The sequence below is a fragment of the Podarcis raffonei genome, chromosome 6, assembly GCF_027172205.1.
Source record: "Podarcis raffonei isolate rPodRaf1 chromosome 6, rPodRaf1.pri, whole genome shotgun sequence".
Classification (NCBI taxonomy): domain Eukaryota; kingdom Metazoa; phylum Chordata; class Lepidosauria; order Squamata; family Lacertidae; genus Podarcis; species Podarcis raffonei.
Genome location: NC_070607.1, coordinates 42,166,298 through 42,174,829, shown reverse-complemented (window position 1 = coordinate 42,174,829; position 8,532 = coordinate 42,166,298). Strand labels below are relative to the sequence as shown.

The 8,532-nt window shown below is 41.9% G+C and overlaps 1 long non-coding RNA gene across 1 annotated transcript; it reads right to left on the bottom strand.

Moving 5' to 3' along the window:
• Positions 1–1,838: 1,838 nt before the first annotated feature.
• LOC128415098 (uncharacterized) lies at positions 1,839–4,178 on the bottom strand. The gene is made up of 3 exons (XR_008330857.1): positions 3,978–4,178; positions 3,673–3,764; positions 1,839–2,817 (listed from the first exon to the last, which is right to left on the bottom strand). It is a non-coding gene; the product is annotated as an uncharacterized LOC128415098 (long non-coding RNA).
• Between the last annotated feature and the right edge of the window lie 4,354 nt (positions 4,179–8,532).

The window sequence follows — 8,532 nt, the reverse complement described above, 5'->3', positions numbered from 1 at the left end:
CTTCCCTGGCCCTTGGTGGAAGAACCAGACATGTCACAGGCCGAGAAAGGGTCAAAACATTACCTTTTCTTTCAAACAACATTGCCTCGATCCTGTTGTGCTCAGTGTTTTCATTTATCCCTCATGAAGCCAAAATACATTCCAGATGCGCTTTGCAAGATCTCCCACAAGGTCACAGCCAAGCTGAGGTGCTCACAGTGACCTCTCCTGACCTTAAGGTGCGCTGGAGGAGGGAGGGCCTGTTCCCTGCTGCCTCAGTTGAGCTGGAACTGTCATTATGGATAAAATCTAACTCCTTTTGCCAAAAGCTCCCCCCGCATGCCCCTCCTCTCTAGGTCTCTCTGCTGCAATTTGGCTCAAATCTTATCGAGCTTGTAGAAAGCAGCCTAATGGGAGGGGGAGATATTTGTTTTTGTTTTTTTAATTATGGTGTATTTTGCATTTTTCTGTTGTGAACCACCCTGGGATCTTCGGATGAAGGGCGGTATACAAATTTAATAAATAATAACAGCAATGCACCGATGGCATTTATCCCTATCAAAGTTGGTAACCAAACAGAAGGGATATTTTCATTGAAGGAAAACGGGGATAAGGGAGATATTGAACAAAGTTTTTGTGGGTGAATTGAGGTTTTGATGACTGAATGCAAAAGGGGAAAGGATGTCATGTTCCAGGTTGAGAAGAGTGCTCAGGAAAACAATAGTGAAATAAACCACATCACTGATCATTAGGGATGGGGCAGAAATTTGATTCAGTTCACATTTAAAGGAAAATGTGACAAATTCAGTTTCTGAAACGATATGCAAACTGAAACATCTGTCAAGCTGTGCACTTCTCTGAATTTTGCAGTGCAGTTCTGTAGCCAAATACAAAACCACATACACTGGGGCAAAGTGTGATTACAAATGCGTTTATTAGTGAAAATTAGATAACAAAAATGCATTGCATTAGGGAAATTATAACTTCCCGTTGGTGGAGGCTCCAGCGCTGCTCTGTAGCCGGCCAGGCAAGCTCCGGACTGCTGGCAAGGCCTCTGTTTGTATCTAGAGGAAAGTTCATAAGTCGAAGCAACTACTGAAGGTTGTAACTGGAATCGTACATAAGTAGAGCTGTACGTAAGTCAAGGTTCCACTGTACTGGGCAAAATTGCATTCAAAAATGTGTATATCAGGAGAAATTTGCACTTAAATGCTGATGAATTTTAAGAGTGAGTTTTTAAAAGGAAAGAACAACAACAACAAAAGCAAATTGATGTGGATATCTTAGACTGGAAAAATGAGAAAAATCTGACATGGCCAGATTAGCTAAGATCCAAGTGTTGTTGTGGCTTGTGGGCTTCCCATGGGCTTCTGCTTTGCTGCTATGAGAACAAGTCGTTGGACTAGATGGGCCCTTGGGCTGATCCAAGAGGACCTTTTCCTGATGTCTTCGGTTTAGGATTGCATTGTGAAGGTGCAGAATGGGTATCTGGAGGCAGTGATAGACTGGGCAGGGGCCAATAAGTTGAGGCTGAATCCTGATAAGCTGGAATTGCTGTGGGTGGTGGTTCCCACGTCAGGGAATTAGATGCACACTGTTTTGGTAGGAGTTGCACTCCACCTGATAGATGGAGGTTTGTAGTTTGGAAGTACTCCTGGATTCTGACTGGATTCTAGTTACGCTGTATGTAAACAACCTAGTGAACCTTTCTGATTGGGTGTTGTAGAGATATTGTAAACAAATAAAAAAAATGAATCTTTTTTTTTGAAAAGAATATGCAAATCAAAATTTGTGAGTTCAGAAAACTGAAGCACTAACCTAAGATTTTAATCATAGCTGTCAACGTTTTTTAAAGGGAAATTCCCTTATTCCAAATAGGATTCCTCGCAAGAAAAGGGAAAAGTTGACAGCTATGCTTTAATTCCTTTGCAGGTAGTGTGATAATACCAGAATCTCTTCTCACCATGAAACATGCTGTGCATCTTCATGCAATCTGTAGTTTGAATTCATTATGTGTAATCTGAAGTTGATGCTAAAAAAGAAAGAAAATAATGGAAAGTGATCCATTATTCCCATTATGTGTCTGATGCTTCTGTTGAAAAATAAAGTCAGAGGAGGGAGCATCTTCTGATTCCTCGTTCCATGGACAGTCATCTTCTTCCCTCTAATATCAAGCAAGCGATAAAGAGAGTGTGCAACACTCTAAGCAAGTGTATTAAGATATGTCAATCAACAAAGGACACAGCTGCTGAACCAGGCAAGATGGGACAGCAAGTTAAAAGCTTCATCAAGGAACATTTATTTTGCAACATTGACCTTTGGAGCACCATCTCCAAGGAACTGGAGGAAATTAAATTCTCACAAAGTAATGGAGAAGGAACCTCATAGTGGCTGGTTTGTAACCTCTCACCTTCCCTTCTGAATTTTAAGTGAAGATCAGAAAACAATTTCGCAAAATTAATGTTGACCTCTTTTATGGGAGAGTTTGAAAAGGTCAAAGAAAGGGGTGTGTGGTGATCACAGCCAACCAATGGAACATGTGACCTTGGTGTTGTAGATCAAGACTTGGACATAGGACTGGCCTTAGGTGAAATGTTAACATGGAGACCACTTTGTATACTTTCCCCAGGTCAGAAAGACTGGGGCTGGGATGGGAGTCGTTGCTTTGGCAATGAAGCATCTCAGACTAGGTAGGAGCTAGTGTCTCCACCCCTTCCTGGCTCTCAGTGGGGCCCTGATCTGAACAGGTGTTTCTATGGTCCTCCACTACTTGCATGACACTTCAACAGCAGCTTGAAAATTCCTGTGTGTCTGGCTGTCTCCTCTGCTTCTCTGGCCCTGGATGAGATAAAGTGGGATGGGATGTTGACCAGGAATCCAAAAAACCATTGTAGGCACACCCTGTCCTGGGAATTGGCATTGCAGAGATATTCTGGAGGGTCCTGCTCCCATTGCTCCTCATCCAAGGAGACCTCTGGTTCAAGGTCTGGGCAGGGTTGAAACATGACACTCTGGAGTCCCCTGGATCCTACAGCCTCTCAAAAAATTATACCTAGACCATGTGGTGGCCTTCATATAGTTTGGAGTATAACTCCCACCATCCTTATCCGTTGCCCATACTGACTGGTGCTGATGGGAGTTGTCGTCTGAAACATCTGGAAGGCACCAGGCAGTAGCAGAAAGCATGTTGGAGCTGTGCTGCTCAACCGGCCTCCCTCTGGCTGGGTTGCTACTGCACACCAGGACGGAGGAGCTGTGATGGTGCAAGTGTGCTAGTGGATTGGCTCTGCTGGCATGTTTGCACCATACTGACCTTGCCACCATCTTGCGCCTGCCCCTCTCTGTATGCAGCTGGAACTCAACTGGGAGGAGGCCAGGTATGTAGCACAGCTCCATGATGCTATTGGCATCAAAATGTGAAAGCCTGACTGAGATCAACAGCATTTGGAGGGTTGCTCACGCACTTTTCTCAGTTGTAGAAAACAGACTTTGCTTGAGTAAGTTGGCTCACCATTTCCTTTCTGAAAGTCATAATGAAGTCTAGATCTACAGTCCTCCTAGCCCAAACCTTGCCTGGTGAGCAGGGAGCTGTGTTGTGTGTCTTTATAAAAATGAATAACCTCAGAAAAATTACAGAGCTCTTTGCACCTTGCAATGCCATTTCCCTCTGCATGCTCATCTGCGTATTCTCACCCTGATTTTCACCGAGTCCTTCGTCTTATGTCAGATGAGTGAACTTTCCTCTATTCCAGACTCCTTTCCTTCTGCTCTCGCCTTGGCATGTTCTGTTACATCATAAAAAACAACTATATTGGTTTTTGAAGGTATTCCAAACAAAAGGTCTCTCCAGAGATGCTTTTAACAAACGTCTGCTGCCCTAGCAGCCAGCTGCACACACTCTAGGGGTGCAGGCTAGTTCTTGGAATAGTTTTGTGGTTTATTGGAAATGATGGAACCATATACATTAAAGATAGAAAAAGCCCATTAGGTCATCTTACCTCGTTCCCTGCCTGTTCAGCATTGCTCCCTGCAGTGTGTTCTTGCAGCCAAGTTTTAAGTGACCCAAGCATTCGGATGCCACAGGATCCGAGGAGCGAAACATTGTTGTGATTCTGCAAAGAGTTTAAAGCTGCTCCTCAGCCACGGTGGAAGAATAACACATGGAAAGGAAAAGCCCTCCAGCTAATCGCCGTTCCTGCATCAAGTATTAAAACATGTGGAAGCCATTAGACTTTAACCTTTCACTGGAAACACACTAACCTGTGCCCTATAAAGTCCTAATTAATGTGCCCTTTTGAAAACAACATCTCAAACCAGTATATAGGAATGGTTTACACATGTTTTTATGGACAGGAGAACATTGACCACAAGAAGGATCAGACACAGTTAAATTGGGCTCAGGACATCCCAAGCAACGTCTCTGCTTCCTGGAGCCACTTTGGGAAGGAATGGAATGGGGATCTTCTCTTGTTCACATAGACAAAAGAGTTCTGGCTGGAGTAGAAGTTTGAAATAGGGTTGTGCACACTCCCTCATTCTGCTTGGGGCCTAATCTGGCCTGGCTAAATTAGGAACTTTGCACAGCCCTAATTATTTGATGAGGTTTTCAAAACCTTATCAAACCCAGGTGGGTTTCAACAACAGAATATACAACTATAAAATAGGTTCTTATAAAACAAGTAAAACTGTTTCTTTTTTCTCCCCCCTTTTTCTTTTTTAAAAAATATATTTTTATTAAACAATTTCAACAAAACAAATTATCAATCCAAATAATCAATTACATTATTTCCCCCTTTTTATCCCCCCTCCCCGTCCCTCCCTCTCCCTCCTTCCCGAGACTTCCCTCAGCTCCCTTCTCTGATTTGTTTGCGCTTATTATTCTCTGCATGTTGAAAATTGTACATATCATTACCTTATCTGCCATATATTCTATTAATAAATTTGTGGATGTTTTATTCAAAACCTGCCAAGGAGTCCAAGCCATTTTTTTTAAATAGTTTGTAAAAAGTTCCCAATCTTCTTTGAAGCAATGATTGTCCTTCTCACGCAGTTTGTGTGTCAATTTGGCCAATTCTGCATAGCTCATCAATTTTTCTTGCCACCGTTCTTTCATTGGGGTTTCCTCGTTCTTCCATCCTTGTGCTAACAAGGCTCTTGCCGCTGTTGTAGCATACGTAAATAATTTTTTTGTTTTTCTTGGCAGGTCCTGTCCCACAATCCCTAACAAAAATGCTTCTGGTTTTTTGTTTTTTACAAATGTCATTTTAAACATTTTTTTCAATTCATTATATATCATTTCCCAATTGTTTTTAACTTCTCTACATTCCCACCACATATGATAAAAAGTACCTTCTTTTTCTTTACATTTCCAACATATATTTGACTCGGTTAAGTAAAACTGTTTCAAATGGAACTGAAATGTATAAAGTCAGCACAATAGGTAGGTCCAATCAAACAAGGTACCTTAATTTTCAAAGACCATGTTAAAGAGGTGTAACTTCAGCATATGGTAAAGGCTGTAGAGTGAAGATGCTTTGACACATCTCCATTATACCCTTATCAGAAATCATTGCTATCACAGATGGAGGGATGGAGGCAAAAGATGGGCAAGGTGTTTTTTGAGGTGAAAAATCCTAACCTTTTCCACTTTGCACATTAGATAGGAAGCACAAGCAACGCCCCTCCCCTTTGCTGCTTTCTCTCTGTACCTCCTGTCATCTTGCTTTTGCAGTGCAGTCCATAACATTCAAAACCAGCAAACAAACTTCCCCCTGAAATCAACTGGGATATAATAAGCTTTGGTTTTGGCAGCCTTTTGTTATTGCTGCCTGCTTTTAACACCCAGGACGTTCGGCATCCTCTCTTATAGCCAAACATCATTCTAATTAGTTATTTTTATAATGTAGGTGATTGTAATTTCTAGTTAAGGATCTGCCAGAGTTTCTGTTATAGAGTCTTCTCTTGCAAGGGTAATTAAGTGGGCTATTAAAATGCTCTCTGGGGCATAAGTTGTAAAAAGTGCACTGTATTATAAAACTACACCATAAAACGAAAAAAATGTTTTTCTTTTGTTTTCCTATGTTGTATTTAAAGAATGTTATACAGGGGGCCATATAACCAGTGTTGCATTACGCATCTCTATGCAGGAGTTGAAATAAAGTGATCTCAGATACTCAGAAGAATGTGCTAACAGGCAAACAATTTCCAGGATATTGAACAGCATCAGAGCATGTGGATAGCAGTGAGCCCCAAACTAGCTACAAATCAGAGCAAAATTCCATATACACTGTACAGACATTAACTGTAACATATGTATGGTAAGTAACCATCTGCAAAGCAGCCTTTAAGTCTCGTCAACAAGGTAATGTGCTGCATTTCTAGCAGCACCCCTAGAAACCAGCAAAATTGAGCGAAGTTGCAGAAAAGCAGTGACCAAAAAGGAGGCAAAAGAACATTAGAGCATTTCCTATAGAATCCTAGAACGAGATTCTTCCTGCTCTAAGGTCTCACACAACAGCTTGGTGCCCTCTAAACCAGGATTGCTGCACTCCAGCTCCCCTCCCTGTGGGCCACACTGGTTGAGCCAAGAAGAGTTACAGTCCAGCAACCATTGTAGCTTCACCATCCTTTCTCTAAATGGTAAGAAAAAGCTTTGGATTAGGCAACTGAAGTCCCAATTATGAATACTTCTTACGGATGGTATATTTTCAGCTGAGTGCCACCAAGGCCCAGAAAAGAGTAAGGGCCCATCTACACTACAATTTCTAGTATTTCATATCTATTATCATGAGTTCAAAAAGTTGTTTCCCCCCACCCCGCTTCCCCTTGGAAAACCCACTGTTTACTGTTAAATCAGAACAAATGTTAATTCACAGAAAACCTGGATAAAAAATTGTCTCTCTTCTGAACTGGTCCTAAAATAGCTCCTGACTGGGATTTTGTGTGCTTTCCTAGGAGCTGTGTTTGGGGCAGTCTGCATCCAACTTCTTTCATCCTTTCCCCCCCTACCCCTGCAGGATAATTTCCACAGCTGTCTCTCCAGCTTCAAGCAGCACACTTCCAGTTTCATCAGCCTGCTTAATTTTTTATTTATTAATTTTAGTTTTCTCTGTTTAGCTCTAATCGCTAAGATTGCGACCAAATGATATATATGCTTGTTCCCATTCATTTGTTTTGATTGGTTGTGATGGTTCCTAAATCACAGCTTTATTTTCTGTCTTTAGATTCAGGTTGGTAGCTGTATTGGTCTGACGCAGTTGAAATATATATATATATATATATATATATATATGTATATATATATATATATATATATATATATATATATAAAATTGTCCAGTAGCACCTTCAAGACCAACTAAGTTTGTTCTTGGTATAAGCTTTCGCGTGCATGCACACTGTGTATCTGAAGAAGTGTGCATGCACATGAAAGCTTGTACCAAGAACAAACTTAGTTGGTCTCGAAGGTGCTACTGGACAATATTTTTATTTTTTAATATATATTCTGTCTTTAATAATACATATCGGAAGACTTCTGGCTCCTTTTCTATATGTTAAATGATTGTCTGGTTATCCTATTTTCTGATTCTCTGACATTCTGCCACAGGTGGGCAGAGCTGAAGGTGGAGACAACACAAGAAGCAGATTATTGATTATAGAAAGAATGAATGGGAAAGCACAGGGCTTCAGGAGTCTTTCACCAAGTAAAATCTGAGGCAAAAATCACAAGTGGGATCGCCCAGCCTCAGACCAAATAGGGCAAAGATGTACAGACTTAAGGGAAAGTGTGGGTGGGCCCTAAGTATGGGGTAAAAGGAAATTAGGAATAGTTCCCACCTACTGGAGATTATAGGCTCAGGGGTTTTTTTAGGGCAAAGGGTATGATTTCCATGCAAGTGTGAGCTTCTGCAGCTTTCCAAAATAATCACATTGTAGGAGCCGAACAACAAAGTTATTGCATTTGTGCCACTCTTTTGTAGCCTTCAGGCAGCAACTGTTAAGGAGGTCTCCCCAGGCAAATTTCTAACTGCATTTCTCACATGCATAATTTTCATTCCTGGGAAGGATAAAATAAAGCAGGGGGAGGAGATCCAGAATCTAGGCAAACAAAATGAAAATGTTCCAGGTCTGGCCCCACTGGGCACAGAGCGTAAGTGCTGTGAACTGCTGTGGGGGGCACACTTTTCCATGCGAGGCTGCAGAACAAACAGCCGGACCCTCCACTGGGGCTGATTGTTGACATGTTTATGATGATGAAGTGGAGCAGAGCTCTCCAAGCGGGATGCCAAGAATGACAAAGTAAAGTGTGGCACTAACCGGAGGACCTATATAATGCTAAATATCCTTGGAAATGGCATTTTCTTCCCATTGGTGACCTTTACACTGAGGAGTTAAGAGGTCTTGCTGCTCTCCCGATACATCACACATTCCCCACGCTCGGAACGGCCAGCTTCAGCATCGTCAACAACAACAAACCAGCAGGCGCCAGGGGTGGGAGGCTACTGCGACCGAGTTGCAGGGATTCTGGCGATAATTTATGGGCCTGCTTAGTTT